Source organism: Trichechus manatus, unplaced genomic scaffold (genome assembly GCF_000243295.1).
Source record: "Trichechus manatus latirostris isolate Lorelei unplaced genomic scaffold, TriManLat1.0 scaffold00003, whole genome shotgun sequence".
In the NCBI taxonomy this organism is placed as follows: domain Eukaryota; kingdom Metazoa; phylum Chordata; class Mammalia; order Sirenia; family Trichechidae; genus Trichechus; species Trichechus manatus.
In genome coordinates, this window is record NW_004443939.1 from 19,198,666 (window position 1) to 19,217,359 (window position 18,694).

The 18,694-nt window shown below is 36.8% G+C and overlaps 1 protein-coding gene across 2 annotated transcripts in view; it reads right to left on the reverse strand.

Moving 5' to 3' along the window:
- NEGR1 (neuronal growth regulator 1) overlaps positions 1-18,694 on the reverse strand; it is a 1,035,705-nt gene that overhangs the window by 351,432 nt on the left and 665,579 nt on the right. The window lies entirely within an intron of this gene.

Sequence of the window (18,694 nt, forward strand, 5' to 3'; positions counted from 1 at the left end):
GGGTGGGGAGGGAGGGAGAGAGGTATTCACTAACTAGATAGTAGATAGGAATTATCTTAGGTGGAGGGAAGGACAACACACAATACAGGGGAAGTCAGCACAATGGACTAAGCCAAAAGTTAAGAAGTTTCCTGAACACAACCAAACACTTTGAAGGACAGAGTAGCCGGGGCGGGGGTCTGGGGACCATGGTTTCAGGGGACATCTAGGTCAATTGGCATAACAAAGTTTATTAAGAAAATGTTCTCCATCCCACTTTGCTGAGTGGCATCTATGGTCTTAAAAACTAGCAAGTGGCCATCTAAGATACATCGATTTGTCCCAACATACCTGGAGCAAAGGAGAATGAAGAACACCAAAGACACAAGGAAAATACTAGCCCAAGAGACAGAAAGGGCCACATAAACCAGAGACTCCATCAGCCTGAGACTAGAAGAACTAGATGGTGCCCAGCTACCACCAATGACTGCCCTGACAGAGAACACAACAGAGAGTCCCTGACAGAGCAGGAAAAAAGTGGGGTGCAGAACTCAAATTTAGTAAAAAGACCAGACTTAATGGTCTGACTGAGACTGGAGGGACCCTGGAAGACATAGTCCCTGGACTCTCCATTAGCCCAGAACTGAAACCATTCCCGAAGCCACCTCTTCAGACAAAGATTAGACTGGACTATGGGACTTAAAATGATACTCATGAAGACAGCATTTCGTAGCTCAAGTAGATACATGAGACTAAACGGGCAGCTCCTGTCTGGAGGCGAGATGAGAAGGCCAGAAGGGACAGGAGCTGGTTGAATGGACACAGGAAATCCAGGGTGGAAAGGAGGAGTGTGCTGTCACATTATAGGTAGAGCAGCTAGGGTCACATAGCAATGGGTATATAAATTTTTGTACGAGAAACTGATTTGAACTGTAAACTTTTACTTAAAGCACAATTTAAAAAAAGGAAAATAAAATTTACACTTTCACAAGTGTATATGAATTGAAGATAATCTTCATTTTATATCACAGGCCAAGGCTCAGCCATTGTGCTCAGTTGTTAAATACTCATTAATTACTGCCTTTGATTCATTAGTGCCACACTGAACACATATCTAGTGCCTTATTTTGCCAGCTTCTGCGTTATACACTGGAAATACAAAGCATGATAAAAGTGCTTTCTTAATTAATGTGCTTGTTGTTCTTCTATATTGCAGATAGTGTTTTGCCTTTAGACTTAGACTTGGAAGTTTGGAGATGGATGTGAATGGGAAATTAATGCAACACTTCTATCAAAAATTTAAAAAAAAAGGGTATTCATTTGCATGAGATTGCACCTCATTGTTCTTTTTAAAGGCATTTATGTCAACAGTGCTGAATTGCGGGTGTCTCCTCCCAGTTAGCTTCAGAGTTCTACGCAGATATAGCGCCTTTAGAAGAAATTAGGTTTACTTTCCTGACACTTTCCCAAGGAGTGTCAATTCTATATTACTAAAATTATAAATTGATATGATTAACACTTAAATACTCAGGAATACTGAATTTTATTTTTATAGCTATTGTATCAGAAAGCACAGGCTCAATCAAAGACTACAATTCTTTACCACAACATTTCTTAAAGTGAGTTATTGGGGCTGCAGAGGGGACCACAAAACCACCACCAATATAAACCTGTTTTATAAGTTCAATTAATATGATTCTGGGGCCCTAGTGGCGTAGTAGTTAAGAGCTTGGCTGCTAACAAAAAGGTTGGTGGTTTGAATCCACCAGCCCCTCCTTGGAAACCCTATGGGGCAGTTCTACTCTGTCCTATAGGGTCGCTATGAGTCAGAATCCACTTGACGGCAACAGGTTTATTAATATGATTGTGGAGAAAATATTTTTCCATTTAGGAAATATTGGATTAAATAGAACAAGACATACTTCCTGACTGCCGGACTTTCCAGAGCCTTTGATATGCTGACGCACATTGTGAATCTCCAAGACAGGTGTGCTCTGCTTTTCTCAAGTCAACTTGATCACAGGACAGCTCTTCTTCCTATAGTTCATTTACTGGAGTTATTGCTCCAAAGAAAACACTTTGGAAAATGTTGCACAGTGTACTCATTAGTCTCAGAGATTAGGATGTGATTTCAAAAGGCTGTGTATCTACACTTTAATAGTTAAACATTTGAGTTCTGCTGACATAGCTGCGCTCTTTGAAAGAAAAAAAAATTTCTTTGGAGAAAACCATAAGAATCAGTGAGGGTTCTGAGGGTGGAAAGGAGTCATTCAGACTGCTTTTGTAGACACAGTTTGCAGATGTGCATTTTAGCTTCTGAGAGCCAACCCTTCTCCAGTGAACTTGAATTATATACATTAGCCAAATGAGAAGGAACACTTGCACAGAAATTCTAGTCTATTTTCTAACTGCAGTTCACCCTGTTCCAAATATTCTCTTATTGGCCACTGTGCCTCCAGTTTGTTAAAATTGTAAATGTCACTTGCCCAGATTGAGTGGAAGTTAGCAAACTAGATGTGATGCATTATTTATATTTCAGCTTCATATCACATTTTAGGCTGAAGAGCCCAAGGCTCTGAGAACTTTTCAATAAGGCAAAAATTATAGAAGTTAGTAGGGGAGCGGAAAAGCTAGGAGAGGGAAAGTAACAATGAGGGACCCAGAGAAAGTTAAATACTGACAAATTCATCAGAACTCATATATTAAAATAGCACAATATAAAAATGTAATATAATAATATACAAAAATAAATGGCACAGAACTAGATATCTCATCCAATCGTATGTATAGTATTGATCCCAAAAGGACTTGTCAATGACAGCCTCTTACAAACAAGAAACTTGATGTGTCATTTCTCTTCAAAATGGACAACTTAATCATTCATTTCCAACCACTAAACTGAAACTTTCTAAATTGGAAAGTATTAAATCTTTCAACACTATTAATATCCCAACAATTGGGTTACTTTTCATACTTTATTAAACATCTGAGATGCTCATAGAAGACTCTAGGCTTCCTCATATTATTGACCGTAATTGATACACTTATTGTCTAATAGAAGACTGAGACTGATACATTCCTAGGACCCAAAGGATGGGACAGAGTACAGAATAAACAGGGAGAAGCATTTGATTTTACTCTCTGTCTCAAAATTTTGTGACTTAATAAACAAACAAACAAACAAACACAGGACTGGCAATTAATTATAAGCTGAAGAAGTAAGGGAGGCAGAGTGGCTTGTTTCTCGAACTGGGACTCTGGACCCAGGTCAGATAATATCTTTATCCCTCTAGCAGGGTGACTTTTGGCCAAGTTATTTAACCACTCTTACCAAGCTTAGTGCACTCATCTTTAAGGTATTTTACAGAGGAGTACACTAAAGCTTGGTAATAATACCTCATAAAGTGCTTAGAACTCTAGCATACAGTAGGAGTTAAACAAACAACAATTTTTGTTATCATTATTTTGATTATTCCAAGTAACTTTTCTCCGTTAAATATTCCCTTTCTTTCTACTATGTTAATTTCTCCTTTACATGGGCTCCTCCCTTAAGTCTCAAAATATGGAAAAATTTTCCCAAAGAAAAATTGTTACTTGAACTGTGCTTTTAACTCAATTTACCATCCCATCTTTCTCCTTCCCTTCAGTGCCACACTTCATGAACTAGTCTTTATAATTTCTCCCAAATGCAATCTGTCCCTGTTGTTAGGTGCCGTTGAGTCATTTCCTACTCCTAGAGACCCTATGTAAAACAGAACTAAACGCTGCCTTTGAGCCCACTGTTTGCAGCCACTGTGTCAATCCATCTCACTAAAAGTCTTCGTCTTTTTTGCTCACCATCTACTTTACCAAGCATGATGTCCTTCTCCAGGAACTAGTCCCTCCTGATAACATGTCCAAATTACCAAAGGCTTGCCATCTTTGCTTCTATGGAGCATTCTGGGTGTACTTCTTGCAAGACAGATTTGTTCATTTTTCTGGAAGTCCTTGGTATGTTCAATATTCTTCACCAACACCATAATTCAAAGGCATCAATTCTTCTTCGGTCTTCCTTATTTCATTGTCCAGCTTTTGCAAGAATATGCGGTGACTGAAAATACCATGGCTTGAGTCAGGTGCACCTTAGTCCTCAAGGTGATGTCCTTGCTTTTCAACACTTTAAAGAGGTCTTTGTAGCAGATTTGCCCAATGCAATCCGTCCTTAAACCTCTGTAATGTGACTCTTACCACCAGTGCACCATAGAAACAGCTTCACTAAATTCACCAGTGACCTCTTAATTTAAAATGCAATGGGCCCATTCACCATTTTTCAATTGCTAAAATTTTGGTAATTGTAAATGCCTTCATCAAAGTTTTCATGAAAACTTTCTTTTTCTTGGTGTCTTTGGCATTTTGCTGTCCAGATTCTCTTGTCTTCAGCAGTTCTTCTTCAGTCAGCTTTTCTGGTTCTTCCTTCCACTTGTCACTTAATTATTGTCATTTCCCCAAGTCTCCACCCTCAGCATCTTTAAAATCAATGTACATACTTTTTACCTGGAAACCTCTTTTACTCTTTTGGTTGTATCTTGCCAACTTCCAAATTTTCTTCACTAGATGTATAGTTTTTCCTAAGTGTCAGTTAACAGTTAAATTGACAATTTCACATAGATGCCCACAAGCACCTTTAACTCAGCATGAGTTTTCCTATTTCTTGATTCTCTGATTAATCCATCAGAATGCTCCCAGGTATAGTACTCACCTTTCCAGCCACACTTCAGGTAGGACCTCCTTCACAAAGTCTTCTAAGAGCTCCATGTTAAATTAATCAGTACTCCAAACTTTGCTTGAGTCTCTTTCTTATTTATAACTGTTTTTTCCTATACAGCACTTATTAGCCCTCCACTAACTGTGAGTTGTTGAGGATCCCCAAAAAAAAAAAATCACTACAACTTTCAAAAATGACAGAGTGATTTCAAAATCTGATATATAATGAATAGTTGCTGAGTTGGATGGCTAAATGCAAGGGGAGACATTACCTCTCATAATGGTATATGAGATGGAGTGATTGTAGGACTTGTACAAAATTTCAGACATTAGGTTAAAAAAAGATTCTAATGGACTGCCAAAATAAATTATATATATATATGTAAAATGCATATTTTCATATTTTTATACATATTTAATTATACATGTGTACCCAAAACCAAACCAAACCCATTGCTGTCGAGTTGATTCCGACTCATAGTGACCGTATAGGACAGAGTAGAACTGCCCCATAGGGTTTTCAAGGAGCAGCTGGTGGATTCGAACTACTGGCCTTTTGGTTAGCAGCTGAGCTCTTAACCACTAAGTATACACGCTATATATATAAATGTATACATGTACGTATGCATACATACTATATATGGTGTGTACACTACATAGTTAAATATGTAAAATATAAAAGTATATAAGTTAAATATATACATATGTAATTAGATATGTACCATATATAAAATATATTTATTTTTTGCATGGTATTTCAGATATGCCATTACCCGATCTATTTTTGTGATGATAGGTACCAGAGGTCAACAACTGAAGATGACTCATCCTAGAATAATATGTGCTCAAGGGCATTTGAGAAAAGTTATTCTAAAATGGTTATTATGAATCAAAAGGCTAGAAAGGACGGAGAAAGTCATCTACTTTATACCTCTCCCTCAGGGATTACAGTTTTTACATTCTATTGAAATGATCAATTAATATTCAGAGGAAGAGAACATCTATAGAATTCCTGACAATGTGCTTCACAATATCCCTAGATTGTTTGTGTTTCAATATTTCTATTACTGTCAACGCTGAAAGCTCGAAACCATCAAGTATATTGACCAAAGAGAGACTAGCCAGTTAGATAAAATATCTGTCTTATTTATAAAAATCAAACACTACTGCCTAACTTTTTGAAATTATATTAAAAACTTCTTATTGGTTATTTTCTATTAGTTCAGTCATGTATTATATAGATTCTTTTCACTTATTGTACTTTCATTGAAAATATTTTGATGAATTTTATGTCCAGAATAGGGTCTGCATTTTGACATTTAAAGACCTTGTCAAATTTTATATATTTATATGTATATATACATTTACGTATGTATATATGTATAAACTTTTCTCTTGCATATGAGTACATTCAGAGATTATGAAAATGTAAGCAGCAATTTGATTTTAAATATCAATTTTACACTTCATCATTAAATTACCATTCAAAATGTAAGGTTTTTAACTAAAGGTGAGCAGCAACATTGACTGGAGAAAATCATAATGCTTTGCAGTAATCAGTAATTGGTAAATGGCTTTGAATTGGCACAGAGGACAGTTTCTTGAAAAGGCACATTTCCTGCTTGAGCCAGCAAAAGCCGCCACTTTTCAGAGCTGCTGAAGTCTTCAAGTTGTCTGCCAGTTGCCTCTAGGACATAATCTGAATGGAATCGGGAAAGTCCTTCTGGACCAAAATTTTCACCAGAGATTAATTTATGACTAGAAACCGCCAGTATAATCAGTCCTTTGGGTTAATGCTTCCCAGTGTCTGGTATTATAGAAGAACTAAATATTTGCTGAAGAAATGAATGTATTCTTAGACATGCAGAGGAGAAATAAAAATGTAGTTAACTTTCTGCCTCTTTCACAATTAAGACAAGCAAAATTCTGCGACTCCATTCCAACCAAAGTAAAAATGCCAAGTGGTATTTAAAATCATGAAGGCACATTTTGGATGGGCTTGGCAAGAGGCGTCAGGAAGGAACGCTTGAGAACGCAGTGCAGAAAAGTCCTGTGCTTCAGAAAATTGTTCTCTAATATCTGGATGAGAAGAAATCAGAAACTATTATTGCATGTCTTAAGCAAAGAAGTTTTATGTGTGAAACTAGTCTTTCAGCTATAATAAACCCCCAGCAAAAGTAGAGCTGTAACCAGAATTTTAAAAGAAATCCTTTGATTTTTCAACTTACGAAAAAAGAAATGAAATTGGCTCAACCATATTACATACCAAATGTCTGTTAAAAAGTGACTTTTTACTCAACTAGTTTTTCAATAGTTCTTGAATTATGAATTCTGGTCTTGATTTCTTTACATATTTTATATTGAAACATCTCTGGGTCAGAGGTGAGAAAATCTCCTCCCCCGCCCCCTCATGGGTGAATGCTAATATTGACTGAAGGGCCAGGTCTTCCTTGTTTCATCCTTCAAAATGGAGAGCAAGCATAGAAATGTTATCATTACAGCAACAGGTAAAGACAAGAAGAAAGCAAGGAAGCTGATAGGAGAACTCTCTCACTATGCAAGTTGGCCATTTATCTTGTCATTGGTTTTAAGAATTCTGGGGTATAAACATGACAAACAAAATGGAGAGTAAAAAGTATTTTATCATTTCCAGTCTTTGTTCCTTCAGGCAAACACTACATAAAGAAAGACAATTTTATTACAGTGCCATTTTACTAAAAAGGTAAAAGCTGGGTCCAACAGCAGACTCTTCATCCATAGGTGATAAATACCCTCTTCTCCTTCCTGATCAGTGTTTGTGATTGCTCTGCTCAAATGTGCAGCTCACATAGGTCCAAGGGGTTGCAGTTAGTTTAGGCAACTGTGCCTCTGCCCAGGGCCAGCATTCTCACGGTCTACATCAAATGACTTTCCAACCCACCTGTATAGCTGTGGAAGGAGAAGGTCGCACTGAAGTAATGAAGTTTTATCACCCCTCTTTCCTCTGCTTTCTGGGGGACTACTGTTCTATCTATTCACCCTGGAAGCAGGCTTCCAAAAAACCTACTGACTTCACTTGCTTTCTTTGCAAAGCCTTTTATGAATCTCATGTTTTTTTTTCAATTACTGAGAATCCATACAATTGCATGATATGGGATCCTTGTTTTCCTTATTTTATTGGAGCCCTGGTGTTGAAGTGGTTAAGAGCTACGGCTGCTAACCAAAAGATAGGCAGTTCGAATCCACCAGCCACTCCTTGGAAACCCTATGGGGCAGTTCTACTCTGTCCTATAGGGTCTCTAGGACTCTGAATTGACTTGATGGGAAAGGGATTAGGTTTTCCTCATTTAGTTCAAATTACTACCGCCCTGTTTATGATTAGGAACCAAAGAGAGCCCCCGAAGATGACTTAACAGAAACAGACAGAACAATTACTACATCAAACCTTTGGAATCATTCTTAATCCTTTATAAAATCTACATAAATTCCCTATATTCTACCTCTGTACAACTGCACCTTTATTCCAATTAATCCTAGGAGTATCTCAAATAAATGTTTCCTTTCATGGCCATCACAAAATCAGGAAATTGATTCATTCACTCAATAAAAAATTATTGAACACATACTAAGATCTAGGTGACAGAAGTACAGTAGTGAACTAAACTGATAAACACTGCCTTTGTGGAGTCAATAGATTTTTGTCTTCCTGCTTCCATATCTCTATAAATTTAATCTTTATAAAGTATGACTCTAGTTATGTTACTTCATTGCTCAAAAATCTTTAATCACTTTCAGTGGTTTACCAAATATAACCTAAAATCCTCACCACTTACCCTAAGCTTTCTCATGTAGTTCCCTAAACACTCCTTGTATATTACTACCTTATGACACTTTACTCCAGACATTTTCTCCCTTACCGCCGTCTTTACTGTGGTGGGATAATTGACCAATTCATAGACCATGATGCTAGTCTTAAAATGGTCCCATCTAGAAATGATGTACTTTACCTGTGACCTCCCTAGAATTGTATTCATTACTTCTGTTATGCAACTTACATCATTCACTTCTATAACATGTTTATTTACATACTTATTTTCAAATAATTTGTAAACATCTTGATGACAGTCAATGTGTTTTGTCCTATTTGTTGGCACAAATGGTTAAGCACACGACTGCTAACCAAAAGGTTGATGGTTCCAGTCCACCCACAGACACCTCAGAAGAAAGGTCTGGTGATCTACTTCAGAAAATTCAGCCACTGAATACCTATGAAGCAGAGATCTACTCTGACATTCATGGGGTTGCCATGAGTCAGAATCAACTCAACGCAATTAGTTTGATTTTTTTTGGTTTCTTCAAACTTTAGGCCTCTAATTGAGCATGTATCATAGATAGTTCTCAATAAAGGTGAAGGATCATCTCCATTATTGGTATGCAATGTTTGTATTATTCTTTAGGTTTGCTATTTTATGCAATTTATGATTGTCAAGATATTTAGATTAATGTAAGTATGATTTACGAGAGGAATATATGAAGGTAATGTAATTAAACATCCACTCCAGCTAAATAATATGAAGCCAAATCTCCTTCGTGAATCACTTACATCCTAAGGTTGAGAACTAAGGAAACAAAATGATCTTTTTCACACCACAAAGATGTACCCTGGGGGCAATAATGGAAGGAATTGTCTGCTGAACACAGGAAAATAAAATCAATGCTTGGGTAGCTGAGACTTCGACTCAGCTAAAATTTAATTTATAAGATATATTATTTAACATCATCCTGGTAAACATCAGGGGACCACTTCATTGGTTTGGGCTAAACCCTTTTGGAACCAGGAGACAGGCACATTTGATTGAATCCTTGCATTGCTTTCATAATTAAGTGATGGCAGCATTTTTAATAATAATTCTCTAGTTATGTTAGGCCATTGGAAATTTCAGAGTTGACAAGTCAAAATTTATTTTCAAGAATTATTTTGTGAGGCTACTGCTTTACTTCAGTGTGGCTGTGTAGACTGAAAGAGACACCCTGTAGAGGTTTCAAGTGCCCAGTTTACTCTGGGAAAATGGGAACTAATTTACGCACAAAGAGAATCTGATGTAATGATTTCTTCCACCAGCTATGCCCCAGTTACGCATTTAACCACTCAGTTTCATTTTTATACTAAATTTCAGCATATACATTACTAGTCTAAAGAGAAGAAACCTGGAGCCTCAGGTTGATCTGTTAACTTACCACATAGGTCTCTTTTGGGGTAGAGGTTCAGCAACTGCAGTTGCAGAACATGACAAAAAGTTGCACTAAAATCAGGGCTCAGAGAATATCTTAAACCTTTCTAATAATATGGTACTCTGCAGTCATAAACATTGCAATGTCAGTGAATATAACATTGTGTCCATCATATATTGTCACTACTCATCAGTGCATTTTTTTAAATTTATTTTATTGTGATTTAGCTGAAAGTTTACAGAGCAAATTAGTTTCTCATTAAACAGTTAATACGCAAATTGTTCTATGACATTAGTTGCCAATCCTCTGATGTGTCAACACTCTCCCCTTCTCCACCCCAGGTTTCCTGTTTCCATTTCTCCAGTTTTCCTGTCCCTTCCTGCCTTCTTGTCTTTGCTTTTGTGCTAGTGTGCTCAGTATTCTCGTATATATGATTGAACTATGAAGCGTAACCCTCACATGTGTTATTGTTGGCCCTATCCAAAAACCTGTTGCCATCTAGTCGATTCCGACTCATAGCAATCCTATAGGACAGAGAAGGACTGCCCCATAGGGTTTCCAAGGAGTGGCTGGTGGATTCAAACTGCTGAACTTTTGGTTGGCAGTAGCCTAATTTTTAAGCACTGCACCACCAGGGTTCCTATGTTATTGTTGTTGTTAGGTGCCATTTAGTTGGCTCCGACTCACAGTGACCGTATGTACAGCAAAACGAAACACTGCCTGGTCCTGCGCTATCCTCACAATTGTTTTTATGCTTAAGTCCATTGTTGCAGCCACTATGTCAATCCATCTGGTTGAGGGTCTTCCTCTTTTTCACTGACTCTCTACTTTACCAAGTATGATGTCCTTCTCCAGGGACTGATTCCTCCTGACAATATGTCCAAAGTATGTGACACGTAGTATCGCCATCCTTGCTTCTAAGGAGCATTCTGGTTGTATTTCTTCCAAGACAGATTTGTTCCTTCTTTTGGCAGTCTATGGTACATTCAATATTCTTCCCCAACATCACAATTCAAAGGTGTCAGTTCTTCTTAGATCTTCTTTAATCATCATCCACTTTCACATGTATAGGAGGCAATTGAAAACACCATGGCTTGGGTTGGGCACACCTTAGTCTTCAAGGTAACATCTTTGCTTTTCAGCACTTTAACTAGGTCTTTTGCAGCAGATTTGCCCAATGCAATGTGTCTTTTGATTTCTTGACTGCTGCTTCCATGGGTGTTGATTGGGGATCCAAGTAAAATGAAATCCTTGACAACTTCAATCTTTTCCCCGTTTATCGTGATTTTGCTTATTGGTCCAGTTGTGACGATTTTTGTTTTCTTTATGTTGAGGTGTAATCCATACTGAAGGCCCTGGTCTTTGATCTTCATCAGTAAGTTCTTCAAGTCCTCTTCATTTTCAGCAAGCAAAGTTGTGTCATCTGCATAATGCAGGTTGTTAATGAGTCTTCCTCTAATCCTGATGCCCTGTTCTTCTTTGTGGGGATATATGCCATTTAAACATGGCTGCACTATTGACAACTGCAGCCCCCACAGGCCTCTATGCTGTATATGACATGTTGGAGACTTGTCAGCAATGAGAAAGAGATTAGGCATGACTTGTTTTCCCAAACCTATTGTCCTGTTACTGATTGGCTTGTTTACCTGAATTCCTTCTCCCTTGCCCAAAACTTACTGTTACTCACCCAAAGCCCATTATTCTGTTATTTGCTTCACTGCTTGCTGTATTGACTATAAAATAAACTCCTGGGACTGAAGCGAGGGTTCAACTCCTCAGAGTGAGCCTCCTGGCCCCACTTCTCTGTAAGAGTTGTGGCATTGGTTATTGTCTCTGCTGTCCTGACAACCGTCGCCGCTGCGACACTTCTTCATATAGTCTAGCTTCTTGGATTATTTGCTCAGCGTACAGACTGAATAAGTACGGTGAAAGGATACAACCCTGAGGCACACCTTTCCTGACTTTAAACCATGCAGTATCCCCTTGTTCTGTTCAAACAATAGCTTCTTGATCTATGTACAGGTTCCTCGTGAGCACAATTACGTGTTCTGGAATTCCCATTCTTCACAATGTTATCCATAATTTGTTATGATGCACACAGTCAAATGTCTTTGCATTCCTATAGACCTGTTTAATCTTTGGCTGAAGGATGAACCTCAGGAGTGACTTCAATACTGATTTAAAAGGATGTCCAGAGACAATACTCTTCGGGTTTCTCCAGCCTCTGTCAGACCAGCAAGACTATTTGTTTTTTTTTGTGTGTGATTTTGAATTTTTTCTACATTTTTATCCCACTGTATCTGGGACTCTCTATTGTGATCCCTGCCAGAGCAGTCTGTGGTGGTAACCAGGCACCATCTAATTGTTCTGGGCTCAGTCTGGTGGAGGTTGTAGTAGTTGTGGTCCATTAGTCCTTTGGACTAATCTTTCCCTTTTATCTTTGGTGTTCTTCTTCATTCTCCTTTGCTCCAGCTGGGATGGGACCAGTAGATGTATCTTAGACAGCTGCTCACAGGCTTTTAAGACCCCAGATGCTACTCACCACAGTCAGATGTAGAATATTTTCTTTATAGACTATTTTACGCCAGTTGAGCTAGATGTCCCTCGAAACCATGGTCCCCAGCCCTCGGCCCAGTAGCTCAGTCTCTCAGGATGTTTGGATGCTTCTGTGAAGCTCTTATGACTTTTCTCTGGTCAAGTTGTGCTAACTTCTCCAGTATTATGTACTGTCTTCTCCTTCACAAAAGTTACCACTTATCTACTATCTAGTTAGTGTTTTTCCCTCCCTGCCTCTCCCCTCCTTTGTAATCAACAAGGATTGTTTCTTTCTGTGTGGAAGTCTTTTCATGTATTTTTATAATAGTTGTCTCATACAGTATTTGTCCTTTTCTGATTGACTTATATCACTCAGCATAATGCCTCCCAGATTCATCCATGTTGTGAGATGTTTCACAGATTCATCATTGTTCTTTATTGTTTCATAGTATTCCATTGTGTGTATGTACCATAGTTTGTTGATGGGCACTTAGGTTGTTTCCATCTTTTTGCTATTGTGAATAATGCTGCAATGAACATGGGTGTGCATATGTCTATTCGTGTGATGGCTCTTATTTTTCTAGGATATATTCCTAGGAGTGGGACTGCTGGATCATATGGTATTTCTATTTCTAGATTTTAAGGCAGCACAATATTGTTTTCCAAAATGGTCATACCATTTTGCATTCCCATCAGCAGTGCATAAAAGTTCCAATCTCCCTGCAACCTCTCCAACATTTGTTATTTTCTGTTTTTTTGATTAGTGCCAGTAATGTTGGGGTAAGATGGTATCTTATAGTAATTTTGATTTATATATCTCTAATGGCTAGTGATTGCGAGCATTTCCTCATGTGTCTGTTAGCTGCCTGAATGTCTTCTTTGATGAAGTTTCTGTTCATATCCTTTGCCCATTTTTTAATTGGATTATTTGTCTCCAGTCCAACCCTTAACCTATTCATGAATTGCCACTCTAACATAACCCATATGTTCCAAACAAAAAAGAAGTCCTCTTTAAACGCTTCCAATCTCACTACTTCAGTGAAAGTCCTTTTGATTTTCAAAGCTCTAATAGTGTTTGTTTGTTTTTTTAACATAAAAGTAAAAAAATCTACCTTTCTGTAATTTATGGAATACAGATGACCCTTGGTCTACCCTCCAGGATCACACATAAACAAGTGAAAGTCTTATGCATATAATACTCTTTTGATATTTGAAAGCAGCTCTCGTTCACAAAACTAAATAGAAAAAAACAAACAAAACAAATCATACTAAAGAAAACCCCCCCTTCATCTATCAAGATTACTCCTAGCTCTTTCAGTCTTCCCTTCAAACTCCAGTAACTATCATTTTCACTCTTAGCTCATGACTTTGATTTGTAATTCACTAAGAAAATAGAAGAGATCAGATGAGAAACATCACACATTCTGACCAACACATATACATGTTTATCAGCATTTATATTTCTATACTCATATAGTGAAAATGTTAATATTCAATTAAAGAGGATAAATTAAGATTGTTATAAAACAAGAGAGACACCATGTTCATAGATAGATGACTTAATATTGAAAGTGTTAGGACAGCAGCCCTCACGTGACCTTCTCTCCTCCCAGATGCTCAGTCAGAGTGCTGGGACTGAAATAACTTCATACAGGGAGTTAGCACAGTTTGTACTGGGCATTCTGCCTTGTTAGGTGATACCTCCCTGCTATGGGCCTAATAAGTTCATTTTGTTCTGCTTATGCTTGTGTGTTACATGACACTTAGACAATCTTACTGCTGTATCTGTTCCCAGTGGGAAGGGAATGGGGTCCTTCATCTGTAGCATGAGAAGGGTGTGTGAAGTCTATCATCCAGCACCAGTTGGGAGCAGTGACCTACTGGCCATGGGGGACCAATGCCCACTGTTGAAGCTGATCTATTTCTCTTTTCTGTAAATAAATGCTGTTCTATCCAGTGCCTTTTATTGGTGACCCAATACTTGCAAGCAATAGAGTGGGTTGCATTATTATGCTTCTTACTTCATTGAGGTTGAACTCCTCTGCTGGAGGAGGTAACATGTATTGCTCCAATAGAATGCATGTCAGATCTTCCCATTTTATCAATAAATTACTGCTATTTTTTATGAAGGAAATTTTCAAAGCTTTCACATATATAATACATGGAAGAACAAAAGTCTAGAGCTAAGTCAACCTAAAAAAATGCAGGAGGTAGTTGCTCTGCTACAGTGAAGATATGCTATGAATGCATTTTAATAAAAATAATACGGCAAAAGTGGGAGAGACCATTATAAAAATGGAACAGAGTCAATTGCTCAGAATAAGGTAGCAACCTATAGATCAACAGAAAAGAATAAACTGTTTTTTAGATGATATTGGGGAAACTGGCTGGCCATATGAATAAAAATACAGTTGGATCCCTCACCTTATGCTATATACAAGATCCTAGTGAATTTAAACACTAAATATTATATATAAAACTATGACTCTAATAGAATAAAAATATAGCAGAGTGTATTTTTGATCTAAGAATGAAAAATACAAAATATAACGTAAGAAATCACAGTAAAGTATAAAACATTTTTGTTCAACAACAACAAAAAATTAAGCAAAATTAATAGACAGATGACAGACTGAGAGAAATTATTTTAACGGTTTAAAACAAGGCGTTAATGTACAAAGAATATCATAAGATCATCAATTAAAAATACTAAAATTAAAAAAGAGAAATAGATATACATATTAAAATGTAATCCACAAAATAGGAAACCTGAATAACTGATACTATTTACAACTATATGCTGAAATTCACTGGTGACCAGATAAATCCAAATGAAAAAAACAAACTAAAAAACAAAAACAGAGCCATCTTATGTTCATAAGATAGGCAAAATTTACAAAGTTATATAATACTAAGATTTGGCAAGGATGTTGGGGAGTGGAAACCTTTAAGCACTGGCATTTTTATAAATTCAAAACTCACATACTTTAGAAGAATACATTTACCTTCGTGAATCTATATCAAATGCGTTAGAATGAATGTCTTAAGGTAGGGAAAGGAAAGGGGATTGAGAATAAAGGATGAAATGGAAAAGTAAAATGAAAGAGGCCATTCAGGGACCAAAGACAGTGTGCTGTGAACTGAAAAGCAGTACTATCTCAATATTCTGCACTGGGGTTCAAAAAATTAAATATTCTTTTTAAAAAAGAGTGAAACAATTTAAGTAGGTTTGAATTAAACTTGAATTAATCCAAAAAGATTCAATTATAAAATGCATGTGAAATTAGGACTTTAGAAAGAAAACATATGCCAAGAAATTGCAGGGGGGTGGGGAAAGTCTACTACTTCCTGACCAGGAAGAAACAAATTTATTTAGAATTCAGAAATATATTTTATAAAACCAATGCATTCCATTAGAAACTTAATATAAAGACTTGATAAGAAAGGAAGAAAATTGCTTCAATATATTTTGGTTGTCTGACTTAGTCATCTGTGAGTCTAATCCTAGTCATGTGTAAGTAAATGCTGCTGATAGAATTCTTGAAAGGGAAATTGTGATACATTCAAACTCTGATCATAGAAAGATGTGGTCCTTGATTTCAATGAGTGAATGATCGTACACACAAGGTAAGAAATAGATCACAAAATTAATAAGGAAGCTAGGAAAGTAAGAAGATTGCCAACCAGAAACCAGCATGAACAGTTTAGACCAGGCCCAGGTGCTTCCACCTATAAACCTTACTTAACTGGTATTTTCCAAACCTACATTCTCCTGAGGCTTCATCAGAGTAAAGCCAAGAGCCCTTACACCTATTAAAAATGAAAGAAAGCACATGTGGCCCAATCACAATTTTGCCCTAGTTTCAAAAGTACCTGCCTTTGCTGCAATGACAACTTTCAGAACCTATTTCTTCTTTCCCAACTAACTTCCTCAAAGTCTTTTATAAAAGAAAACTGCTATTGTCCTCAAATTTAAGTCTTCGGTATTTTCCTTTTGAGTGCCAGGCTTCCCTGATACAGCCATTTGGGTTACTCCCAAATAAAATATTTGTTAAAATTTTTATAACTCAACTCTAGAATCTGTCATTTAACAAGATATGAAATCACTTGTGTTGACTAAACAGGAATGAAAAAAAAAGGAACAAGAAAGCTAGTTTCCAGGAATATTCAAGATATGTGATAATTATGAAAAAAAGTCAGCTATGAGGTGTCCTAGAGCAAAATCACGAAGCCTGGTTAAAATTGTAAGTAAAGAATTGTATTGAGGGAATAGAGACAGCTGCAGAACAAAAAACACTGCAGAGGGGAAATGTGGAGTTCCAGTAAGTGGAACACATGAATCCCCATTGGAATGTTCTTTTGTGCTGCAGCTGTCTCTATTCCCTCAATAAGACTTTTAATAACCAGGCTTAGTGATTTTGCTTTATGACATTACTTGGTGCAGGTATGTGGGACTTTGAAGATGTCCCGCCTTCTACAACTCTGGGGACATCGAGAATGTGGGCCTGGCCAGCAGAGCCTTTTGGTTCACTGCTTCTCCAGATTCCCAGAGGTCATCTAGGGTGAAGTCTCTGAAACCTAAGCTCCTCCTGCACTGCATAGAGCTCTGCGGCTTTTATTGAGGATCTGTGTTTCCTTTCATTTTTGGTTCACTCTCTGAATGTTCTGACAAGTTCTTTGCCAAATTCAGTATGGTGAAGTGTTCCTACGATACCCCGGGAGATCAGGTTTCCACAGCTCATTAAGTTTAAGCTCATTTTCTCTTTCCTAGTGTATTTTCAAGTTACAGCATGTATTCAAGTTTTGGATTTCAGTGAGCATTCAGTTTTTTTTTTCCCTGCTTGCAGGTTCAGGTTAAAGTTTGTTTGACCTAGGTCTGGCGCATGTTTGAGGTCGCTCCTTGCAATTTGTCACTGTGAAGGTTACTTTAAGGGGTGAGAGACTGAAGTAATGCTTCTTGCAACTGCTTTTTGTTTTTCTTTGCACACATTTGTTCTTTATTTTATAATTTTTTCAGGGTAACTGACCTCACATACAGATAAATTAGTTTTTCTGTTTTGTTTTAACTTGCTTCTAGTCTAAAAAAATGTCTCTGAGTATCTATCTTGTATCAAATTAAAAGCCATAGCTAATAATTACCTTTTGTTTTTTTTTATAAAACTGTTTTTGCCTGCCTTATAATCTAATTTTTTTTTTTTTTTTGGCACCTACTCTAAGAAACGTTAAGATAAATTAGTCTATTTGAAAAGTGCACTGACCGCTTCTGTGTTACCAGGCAACCAGGCTGAACTCATACTACTTGGATTTGAAAAGGTGGAGGCATAGCTCTACAAATGATTGAGCACTTTGCCAGCTTTGTCTAAATCTTCTAACTTTCAGAAATGAAAACAGGTTTTTAGATATCATTACACAAGTGGTCATAATTTTTATAACATCTGACACCAAGATAAAGAAAATTTTTGAGTCTGAAGTAACCATTATTGAGACCTTTGGCCAAGCCAAACTATAGACAAATCCCTTCAAAAACTCAACAAACTCCTTTTATATTAATGATGTGATATATTAATGTACACCATTATAAACTTCTGACTCCAAGACTTGACGAAAATTGCTGCAATTAAGGCCTTTTTTTTTTTTTTAAGAAGTGCATAGAAACTAGAACATAGGCTACAGCTAACAGTCTGACCATTCAATCTGGCCACTAAGGACCCTCAGACTAACATACAAATAAAACCCTTAAAGGATAAGACATCCAGATAAAATCAGTTCTGCTCCTGATAAGTTTTTGTTATTCATGTAAATATTTACCAAAAAGAGTCATTCCAACCAAATACAAACCTTTTTTAAACAAAAGAAATAATAAAAATTTAAACAGAGACTGTTTAGATGAGCTGGATTTCAACAGTGATTATGTTTTATAATATACAGATTTCAATTAATTTCCAGAATTTTTGAGTAACACACTGATATTAAACTCAATTGGTGGATGTTCATTATAATCAAAGTTTATAGGCTCTTACTTTTTATGTCAGAGGAAAAAATATATTCATTTTTACAAGAAGTTTAAAAAGTTTATTAAAAACAAAATTTATTTGGTATGGTTAAAGTTCTTATTCACTACAGCTAAAAGTTTAATAAGTTGATTTATAAGAATTTTTTTTTCTTTCTTTTTATTGTACTTCAGGTGAAGGCTTACAGAACAAATAGTTTCTCATGAAACAGTAGT